The following is an 11,449-nucleotide window of genomic DNA, read 5'->3' on the forward strand; positions in this document are numbered from 1 at the left end:
CTCCCGAAGCCTAACAGTGGCCACATACGCCGATGACACCGCCTTCCTAGCCTCCGCCTCAGACCCCCAAGAAGCATCAGCCATCATTCAAAGCCAGCTGGATGCCCTCGACCCATGGTTGAAGCGATGGAACATTGCCGTGAACGCAGACAAATCCACCCAAACTACTTTCTCCCTGCGCAGAGGAGACTGCCCCCCAGTCACGCTCAACGGGGAAACTATTCCATCTTCAAGCACCCCGAAACACCTCGGATTGACGCTAGACCGGAGGCTCACTTGGCGCCCCCACCTAATCGCCAAACGACACCAGGCCGACCTGCGCCTCAAGCAACTCCATTGGCTCATCGGGAAAAGGTCCAAACTTAGGGAGAACCTAAAACTCCTCCTGTACAAGGCCATCCTGAAGCCAATTTGGACTTATGGGATTCAGTTGTGGGGCACTGCAAGCGTCTCTAACCGAATCCGCATACAACGCTTTCAAAACAAGTGCCTGAGGCTAATCTCTGACGCTCACCCATACCACGAGAACTCGACAATCCATAAGGAGCTAGGAATACCGTGGGTAGCAGAGGAAATCTCCCGATTCAGTGCGAGATACGCCAAGCGTCTAGACAACCACCCAAACCATCTGGCTATCAACCTCCTGGACAATAGTGAAACCATCAGGCGCCTCCAGAGGAAACACCCGCTTGATCTCCCCCACTTATAACCTCCTGGACAATAGTGAAACCATCAGGCGCCTCCAGAGGAAACACCCGCTTGATCTCCCCCACTTATAACCCACTACAATGAACCCCCGACCTATCTACAACTTTGTAATCCCTTAAGTTAATGCCCCCCCCACCCAATCATTTAATTATTGTCCACATGGACAGATTTTAAATTAATAAATGTACGATACAACAAAAAAAAAAAAACTAATTAGATGACGAGGCATTTGGCTACCTTAAGAGAGTCATAGTTACTCCCGCCGTTGACCCGCGCTTACTTGAATTTCTTCACTTTGACATTCAGAGCACTGGGCAGAAATCACATTGTGTCAACACCCGCTAGGGCCATCACAATGCTTTGTTTTAATTAGACAGTCGGATTCCCCAAGTCCGTGCCAGTTCTGAATTGATTGTTAATTGATAATCGTTATAATTAATAAGAACTAATTGGTTTAACCCAAATAGTATTCTTAAAAATTTTAGCAAGAAAGTTCCACAATTGGCTACGTAACTAAACTATCCGGGGAACAAGAAACTAACATAAATGCTAGAAACTCTATTTACCCAGAACGAGCACATAAACCATGTTATTGTTTCCCAATCAAGCCCGACTATCTCAATCTTCAGAGCCAATCCTTATCCCGAAGTTACGGATCTAATTTGCCGACTTCCCTTACCTACATTATTCTATCGACTAGAGACTCTTCACCTTGGAGACCAGCTGCGGATATTGGTACGGCCTGTTGAGAAGTTTGCGTGTCCCCACCATAAATTTTCAAGGTCCGAGGAGAAAATATCGACACAACAGTATATGTCATGCTCTTCTAGCCCATCTACCATATCTCTCTGCGAAAGACTTCCATGGTAGTACGGCTATAAAACAGAAAAGAAAACTCTTCCGATATCTCTCGACGGCTTCTTTATGGTCGTTCCTGTTGCCAGGATGAGCACGAGGCCCATATTTAATAACAAACGGATACTCAACAGGTTACGGAATTGGAACCGTATTCCCTTTCGTTCAAAATTATTCAAGTGTATTATATTCGCTTTTTGTATGTAGTTTGGCATTTTTGTTTTACTTGAAAATTTTCGGCTTTCGCCTTGAACTTAGGACCGACTAACTCGTGATCAACCACTGTTCACACGAAACCCTTCTCCACTTCAGTCCTCCAAGGTCTCATTCGATTATTTGCTACTACCACCAAGATCTGTACCAATGGCAGCTCCATGCAGGCTTACGCCAAACACTTCTACGCATACCATTGTACCTTCCTACTCACTAAAGTTTCAAAATTTATATCACAAGTAATATAAATCATCTACTTTAGCGGTAATGTATAGGTATACAACTTAAGCGCCATCCATTTTAAGGGCTAGTTGCTTCGGCAGGTGAGTTGTTACACACTCCTTAGCGGATTTCGACTTCCATGATCACCGTCCTGCTGTTTTAAGCAACCAACGCCTTTCATGGTATCTGCATGAGTTGTTAATTTGGGCACCGTAACATTACGTTTGGTTCATCCCACAGCGCCAGTTCTGCTTACCAAAAGTGGCCCACTGGGCACATTATATCATAACCTTGAACTTCATATCAAGAAAGTTAAGGTTCTTACCCATTTAAAGTTTGAGAATAGGTTAAGATCGTTTCGACCCTAAGGCCTCTAATCATTCGCTTTACCAGATAAGATTATTTTATATAATATTAAAATGCACCAGCTATCCTGAGGGAAACTTCGGAAGGAACCAGCTACTAGATGGTTCGATTGGTCTTTCGCCCCTATACTCAATTCTGACAATCGATTTGCACGTCAGAACTGTTTCGGTCTTCCATCAGGGTTTCCCCTGACTTCAACCTGATCAAGTATAGTTCACCATCTTTCGGGTCACAGCATATATGCTCAAGGTACGTTCCAGTTAGAGGCATAAATAATATAAATATACATTATACATAACTATATAGAACGCCCCGGGATTGTGTTAATTAGCTATAAATAGTTAAAAAACTAATCCCATTAGTAGTCAAGTTAATTACGCTATTAGGTTTATATCCCAATAACTTGCACATATGTTAGACTCCTTGGTCCGTGTTTCAAGACGGGTCCCGAAGGTATCCTGAATCTTTCGCATTGTTAATCATACAAGTGCATATAATAAACATAAAAATCAATGATAATTATGCCATTATATAATTCCGAAAAATTAACGCACTGTAATCATATAAATCTATCAGCACTTTATCAAATTAATAACATTTATTCTGTGTTAAAATGCAAGCACTTTAATTTGAATTTCCACCGAGCACAATGTGGCAGCTGGTGTTCCACAAGGAAGTGTTCTGGGCCCCCTGCTCTACTGCCTATATAGCCACGACATGCCGCAGCCGGATGTAAGCCTTTACGGGAACTCAATGTTGGCCACATTTGCCGATGACGTGTGCGTCACCTACAGGTCCCGATGCGAGCACGACGCAGCGGATGGTATACAGGACTTTGCAGATCGATTCTCGGAATGGGCAAGACGTTGGAACATTGGCATAAATAGCAGTAAATCCAACAACGTTTGCTATACTTTAAAGCGGAGAACGCCACCGCCCGTCTACATCGAGGCAGCCCTTGTACCACAGCCGAACGCAGCCAAATACCTTGGAGTGCTTCTGGATCGCAGACTCACATTTGCCAAGCATGTGACCGACATTAAAACTCGCCTACGTGCTAAGGTGGCGAAGCACTACTGGCTACTGTGTCCGCGCAGTAAATTGTCGCTATCCAACAAGCTGACAATCTACAAACAGATTTTAGCTCCAAACTGGAAGTACGGGTGCCAAATCTGGGGCTTGGCATGCGACAGCCAAATCAAAAGAATCCAGGCTATACAAAATAAGGTCGCAAGACTCATCACCGGATGCGAGTGGTTTGTGCGAAATACCACCCTGCACAGAGACCTGAAACTCGCAACGGTATTTGACGAGATAAACCAGCACTCGAGCAGATACCATGACAGGTTGGAGAGCCACAGAAATCCGCTGGCCAGCGCTCTAAACAGATCTCGCCCACTAAGAAGGCTGAATAGAAGACAACCGAGGGATCTCATATCCCGATCTCCTGTGACAAGGGTCAGCAGAAGCGGACGCTTATCTTAATTCCTATATGTTATCTGTGATTGTTATGTAATTGTAGTAAAATCATTGTAAAATAGAAAAAGCTAACTGTAGTTAGCCGGCGCGCCCAAATGGGCTGAATTAATAGAAAAGAAGGACACAAAGGGGCTCCAAGTTTTCCCCGTATGCCTTAATAAATAAACAATTATTATTATTAAAAAAAAAAAAAATTTGAATAAACTATAAGTTATATTTTATGATAAATTTGGGATATGCTAATAGATTACAATGTCCTTATATGGAAAAAATGCACACTATCCTCATAATATTATTTAAATATTACAATTTTAATGATGAATTTTCCATAACGGATATTCAGGTTCATCGGGCTTAACCTCTAAGCAGTTTCACGTACTGTTTAACTCTCTATTCAGAGTTCTTTTCAACTTTCCCTCACGGTACTTGTTTACTATCGGTCTCATGGTTATATTTAGTTTTAGATGGAGTTTACCACCCACTTAGTGCTGCACTATCAAGCAACACGACTCTTTGGAAACATCATCTAGTAATCATTAACGTTATACGGGCCTGGCACCCTCTATGGGTAAATGGCCTCATTTAAGAAGGACTTAAATCGTTAATTTCTCATACTAGAATATTGACGCTCCATACACTGCATCTCACATTTGCCATATAGACAAAGTGACTTAGTGCTGAACTGTTTTCTTTTCGCTCGCCGCTACTAAGAAAATCCTTGTTAGTTTCTTTTCCTCCCCTAATTAATATGCTTAAATTCAGGGGGTAGTCCCATATGAGTTGAGGTTGTATATAACTTTTTATTGCTATTAATTCTTTATATATAATGATAAAACATTTTATTAAATTCGTTGTAATAATTTCCATTATTTTTTGTAGCTTAGTATTTTCCATTAACGAACCAACGAAGAAAATAACATAACCAAATTTTTTCTATTTCCGAATCATTAATAAGAGACAATCCTAGATGAAAAATAATTCAATTTTTTATGCTAGACATTTCTCAGTATTATTTGATTGAAAAAGAAAATATTTCTCTTCGTTTTTCACATTCAAATGTGAGGATAATGTTTTTCATATACAGTTTTTAATATTATGAATAAAATTATTATTTTATCCAATAATATACCATATGCTTATAAAAATTTATAAACAACTTAATTAGCATAGTCTTACAACCCTCAACCATATGTAGTCCAAGCAGCACTATAAAATTAATTAAAGTACATAACAGCATGGACTGCGATATGCGTTCAAAATGTCGATGTTCATGTGTCCTGCAGTTCACACGATGACGCACAGTTTGCTGCGTTCTTCATCGACCCATGAGCCGAGTGATCCACCGCTTAGAGTTTTATAATTCATTTCTATATAATGTCAATATTGTTTTTATTGAAAGAAATTAAAAATACACCATTTTACTGGCATATATCAATTCCTTCAATAAATGTATTTTTATACCTAAAATAAATGCTGCGAAATGTCTTAGTTTCATATAAGCAATATGTATCATATAATTACCATTTTATTTATAATTACCAATATGGGCGATACATACTGCATTTTATATAAAACATTAACCTGATGGATGCCAGGTACAACATTGTATATTTTAGGTTGTTGCATTAGCCAACGTATGCTCATAACTAAGATGAACAATACATATTCGCAACGCGTGTATATTATGGTCCATATACACACAAATTTTAAAAATTCGATTGTCCATTTTCGAATTTTTAGGAAACACATTGTTTATTTTTATTTTAAAGCAATATATAAATCATATTATTTTTTTGTGAATCCGCAAAACTTCACACACAATATATTGTGGTCCCCAATCACAATTTTTAACTTATGTGGATTAATGTGGACCGCAGTCACATATAACCCAATGTGGTGGCTAACCACATTTTATGATGTTTGGCTAGGAAAACCAGATCATCATTTTAATTTGATTTTTGATTCTTTGAATCAATTGAATTATTGTGTTCGATAATAGTCATATATAATTGCTTTTGTAAATAATCATAAATCATGTGCTTTTGTAAATTGATCTCATTGTAATTTGGTAAATTTGGTTTTTGGTAAATTCAATTTATTTGTATTATAACAAATGTTTATTAACGGTAAGGATATTATACAATAATGATCCTTCCGCAGGTTCACCTACGGAAACCTTGTTACGACTTTTACTTCCTCTAAATAATCAAGTTCGGTCAACTTTTGCGAAACAACCGTAACACGCAAGGCGTCACAGTGATCGTTATTGGGAATTCCAAGTTCATGTGAACAGTTTCAGTTCACAATCCCAAGCATGAAAGTGGTTCAGCGGTTTACCCGGACCTCTCGGTCTAGGAAATACACGTTGATACTTTCATTGTAGCGCGCGTGCAGCCCAGGACATCTAAGGGCATCACAGACCTGTTATTGCTCAATCTCATTATTGCTAGACGCAATTTGTCCATTTAAGAAGCTAGTGTCCTTATAATGGGACAAACCAACAGGTACGGCTCCACTTACATAAACACATTCAAACACAATAAACATTTTACTGCCACCATGAATGAAGGCTATATAAGCTTCAGCACCATAATCCTGAAGATATCTATTTAATATATTTGAGTCTCGTTCGTTATCGGAATTAACCAGACAAATCACTCCACGAACTAAGAACGGCCATGCACCACCACCCATAGATTCGAGAAAGAGTTATCAATCTGTCTTACACACTTATGTTCGGACCTGGTAAGTTTTCCCGTGTTGAGTCAAATTAAGCCGCAGGCTCCACTCCTGGTGGTGCCCTTCCGTCAATTCCTTTAAGTTTCAGCTTTGCAACCATACTTCCCCCGGAGCCCAAAAGCTTTGGTTTCCCGGGAAGCGACTGAGAGAGCCATAAAAGTAGCTACACCCAATTGCTAGCTGGCATCGTTTATGGTTAGAACTAGGGCGGTATCTGATCGCCTTCGAACCTCTAACTTTCGTTCTTGATTAATGAAAACATCTTTGGCAAATGCTTTCGCTTAAGTTAGTCTTACGACGGTCCAAGAATTTCACCTCTCGCGTCGTAATACTAATGCCCCCAAACTGCTTCTATTAATCATTACCTCTTGATCTGAAAACCAATGAAAGCAGAACAGAGGTCTTATTTCATTATCCCATGCACAGAATATTCAGGCATTTGAAGCCTGCTTTAAGCACTCTAATTTGTTCAAAGTAATAGTACCGGCCCACAATAACACTCGTTTAAGAGCACTAATGCAGGTTTTTAAATAGGAGGAACATATGAAAAAATACAAGTATTTAAACACATATAAGAACTCCACCGGTAATACGCTTACATACATAAAGGTATAGTACTAACCACAATTGTAAGTTGTACTACCCGTATGAAGCACAAGTTCAACTACGAACGTTTTAACCGCAACAACTTTAATATACGCTATTGGAGCTGGAATTACCGCGGCTGCTGGCACCAGACTTGCCCTCCAATTGGTCCTTGTTAAAGGATTTAAAGTGTACTCATTCCAATTACAGGGCCTCGGATATGAGTCCTGTATTGTTATTTTTCGTCACTACCTCCCCGAGCTGGGAGTGGGTAATTTACGCGCCTGCTGCCTTCCTTAGATGTGGTAGCCGTTTCTCAGGCTCCCTCTCCGGAATCGAACCCTGATTCCCCGTTACCCGTTGCAACCATGGTAGTCCTAGATACTACCATCAAAAGTTGATAGGGCAGACATTTGAAAGATCTGTCGTCGGTACAAGACCATACGATCTGCATGTTATCTAGAGTTCAACCAATATAACGATCTTGCGATCGCTTGGTTTTAGCCTAATAAAAGCACATGTCCCATAAGGTTCATGTTTTAATTGCATGTATTAGCTCTAGAATTACCACAGTTATCCAAGTAACTGTTAACGATCTAAGGAACCATAACTGATATAATGAGCCTTTTGCGGTTTCACTTTTAATTCGTGTGTACTTAGACATGCATGGCTTAATCTTTGAGACAAGCATATAACTACTGGCAGGATCAACCAGAATAATGTTTCTTTTTTATATTTCATTCATATTTTTTGAATTGAAATAAGTAATATAAATATTATAGATTTCCATTTTATATAATTCCATTTCTTATTATAAAATTTGCCTTTGGGTTTAAATCTATTTTAATTCGATTACGGCCATTTTTATATAGCAATCGTATTCGTATTCGTAAATTCCATTCTTGTTTTATATATATATATATTTCCATAATTTTTTATTTATATTATACATATTTCATTCTAAAATATCATTTTGTTTCCAACATACATAATTATTGTATCCACACATGTACAATTTTTGTTTAACCAATATAAATATTGAGCTAAATCATTTGCATTTTGATGATAAATTTAAAATTTATCTTTTTCCATATAACTCTCTGGTAATATATAACATAAAACCGAGCGCATATGATGATTTATATATAAAATTTGTAATTTTCCAAAATTTTTATTATACCGCGGGTAACGATATTAACACTTCCAACTTTATGACAGGTAATAAATAATAATATATTTGCCTGCATCCAAAAATTAACGATAATATATGGAAACGATTTGTTATTCTATGTATAATAGAAACTTGACTTTTGTTTCAACGATATTATCTAAGGGCGTATATTCCTATTAACCGCGGAGCCAAGTCCCAATGTTCATAAGAACTGAGAAACAAATTTGTACGGAAAATAATATACTTTATTTGTAAGTAACCAATGTAATACGAGAGGTCGGCAACCACTGCCTACCTATAGTAGTTTTTGAACCCGCTGTCCTCAAAGCGGGTATTTTCAATTCTGTTTGCCATCCAACATATAGGATATTCTCTTATATATTAAGAGAATACAGTAATATTATATTGATATTTCCTTTATTCATATATAATTAAATATATTTTTCCATTATTCATATGATAAATATTCATTTCCATATGTTTAATATTTAATTTCCATATATTATTGTCGAAATCATATAAATACATAAGTTTCGAACAATACGAGTGGTCGGCAACCACTGCCTACCTATAGTAGTTTTTGAACCCTCTGTCGATAAAAGGGTCGCTTACACTACTATAACCTTTCACGTATATGGATTATTCCTATATTTCCAAGAGAATATAGGAATATTTTATCATTTCTTCATTTATCCATACGATAAATATTCATTTCCATATGTTTAATATTTAATTTCCATATATTATTGTCGAAATCATATAAATACATAAGTTTCGAACAATACGAGAGGTCGGCAACCACTGCCTACCTATAGTAGTTTTTGAACCCTCTGTCGATAAAAGGGTCGCTTACACTACTATAACCTTTCATGTATATGGATTATTCCTATATTTCCAAGAGAATATAGGAATATTTTATCATTTCTTCATTTATCCATACGATAAATATTCATTTCCATATGTTTAATATTTAATTTCCATATATTATTGTCGAAATCATATAAATACATAAGTTTCGAACAATACGAGAGGTCGGCAACCACTGCCTACCTATAGTAGTTTTTGAACCCTCTGTCGATAAAAGGGTCGCTTACACTACTATAACCTTTCACGTATATGGATTATTCCTATATTTCCAAGAGAATATAGGAATATTTTATCATTTTTTCATTTATCCATACGATAAATGTTCATTTCCATATGTTTAATATTTAATTTCCATATATTATTGTCGAAATCATATAAATACATAAGTTTCGAACAATACGAGAGGTCGGCAACCACTGCCTACCTATAGTAGTTTTTGAACCCTCTGTCGATAAAAGGGTCGCTTACACTACTATAACCTTTCACGTATATGGATTATTCCTATATTTCCAAGAGAATATAGGAATATTTTATCATTTCTTCATTTATCCATGCGATAAATATTCATTTCCATATGTTTAATATTTAATTTCCATATATTATTGTCGAAATCATATAAATACATAAGTTTCGAACAATACGAGAGGTCGGCAACCACTGCCTACCTATAGTAGTTTTTGAACCCTCTGTCGATAAAAGGGTCGCTTACACTACTATAACCTTTCACGTATATGGATTATTCCTATATTTCCAAGAGAATATAGGAATATTTTATCATTTTTTCATTTATCCATACGATAAATGTTCATTTCCATATGTTTAATATTTAATTTCCATATATTATTGTCGAAATCATATAAATACATAAGTTTCGAACAATACGAGAGGTCGGCAACCACTGCCTACCTATAGTAGTTTTTGAACCCTCTGTCGATAAAAGCGTCGCTTACACTACTATAACCTTTCACGTATATGGATTATTCCTATATTTCCAAGAGAATATAGGAATATTTTATCATTTCTTCATTTATCCATACGATAAATATTCATTTCCATATGTTTAATATTTAATTTCCATATATTATTGTCGAAATCATATAAATACATAAGTTTCGAACAATACGAGTGGTCGGCAACCACTGCCTACCTATAGTAGTTTTTGAACCCTCTGTCGATAAAAGCGTCGCTTACACTACTATAACCTTTCACGTGTATGGGTTTTCTCTATAATACTAATAGAAAATATAAATATTTCATCATTATTTCCTTTATTAATATATAATTATATTATAATAATAATATATATTATAATATTATTATTATTATATTATATATTATTATATTATATAATATTTATTTTCATATGTATATTATTTAATATACTTATATTTTGTCTGTATTCATGTGATAAATATTCATTTTCATATGTTTTATATTTAATATACCTATAGTATTGGGGTTTCTTTCGTATACTAAAAGTATATACGATTATTTCATATATTTCTCCTTTAGTCATAATAAAGTTTTCATTTCTATTACAAGATAAGGACAATGTCACTAAATTGATGACGAGGTATTTGGCAACTTGATAGAATTTTTCAAAGTCTTTAACTCTATCATTAGTAGATGGGACAATTTCATATGCGTCACTAAATTGATGACGAGTCATTTGGCAACTTGATAGAATTTTTTAAAGTCTTTAATTCTATATCATTAGTAGATGGGGACAATTTCATATTTGGCAACTTGATAAATTTTGTAAAGTCTTTAATTCTATATTATTAGTAGATAGGGACAATTTCATATGCGCGCGTCACTAAATCGCGCGATATAATGTCCTATGAAATGTCCGATGACAATGCATTTGGCAACTTGATAGAATTTTGTAAAGTCTTTAATTCTATATCATTAGTAGATGGGGACAATTTCATATTTGGCAACTTGATAGAATTTTGTAAAGTCTTTAATTCTATATTATTAGTAGATAGGGACAATTTCATATGCGCGCGTCACTAAATCGATGACAATGCATTTGGCAACTTGATAGAATTTTGTAAAGTCTTTAATTCTATATCATTAGTAGATGGGGACAATTTCATATTTGGCAACTTGATAGAATTTTGTAAAGTCTTTAATTCTATATTATTAGTAGATAGGGACAATTTCATATGCGCGCGTCACTAAATCGATGACAATGCATTTGCAACTTGATAGAATTTTGTAAAGTCTTTAATTCTATATCAT

At 36.1% G+C, this 11,449-nt stretch overlaps 1 non-coding gene across 1 annotated transcript; it reads right to left on the reverse strand.

Annotated features, from left to right (window-relative positions):
- Positions 1-5,018: 5,018 nt before the first annotated feature.
- Positions 5,019-5,197, reverse strand: LOC122625415. Its single transcript, XR_006326584.1, has one exon. It is a non-coding gene; the product is annotated as a 5.8S ribosomal RNA (ribosomal RNA).
- Between the last annotated feature and the right edge of the window lie 6,252 nt (positions 5,198-11,449).

The sequence above is a fragment of the Drosophila teissieri genome, chromosome X (assembly GCF_016746235.2).
Source record: "Drosophila teissieri strain GT53w chromosome X, Prin_Dtei_1.1, whole genome shotgun sequence".
NCBI lineage: Eukaryota > Metazoa > Arthropoda > Insecta > Diptera > Drosophilidae > Drosophila > Drosophila teissieri.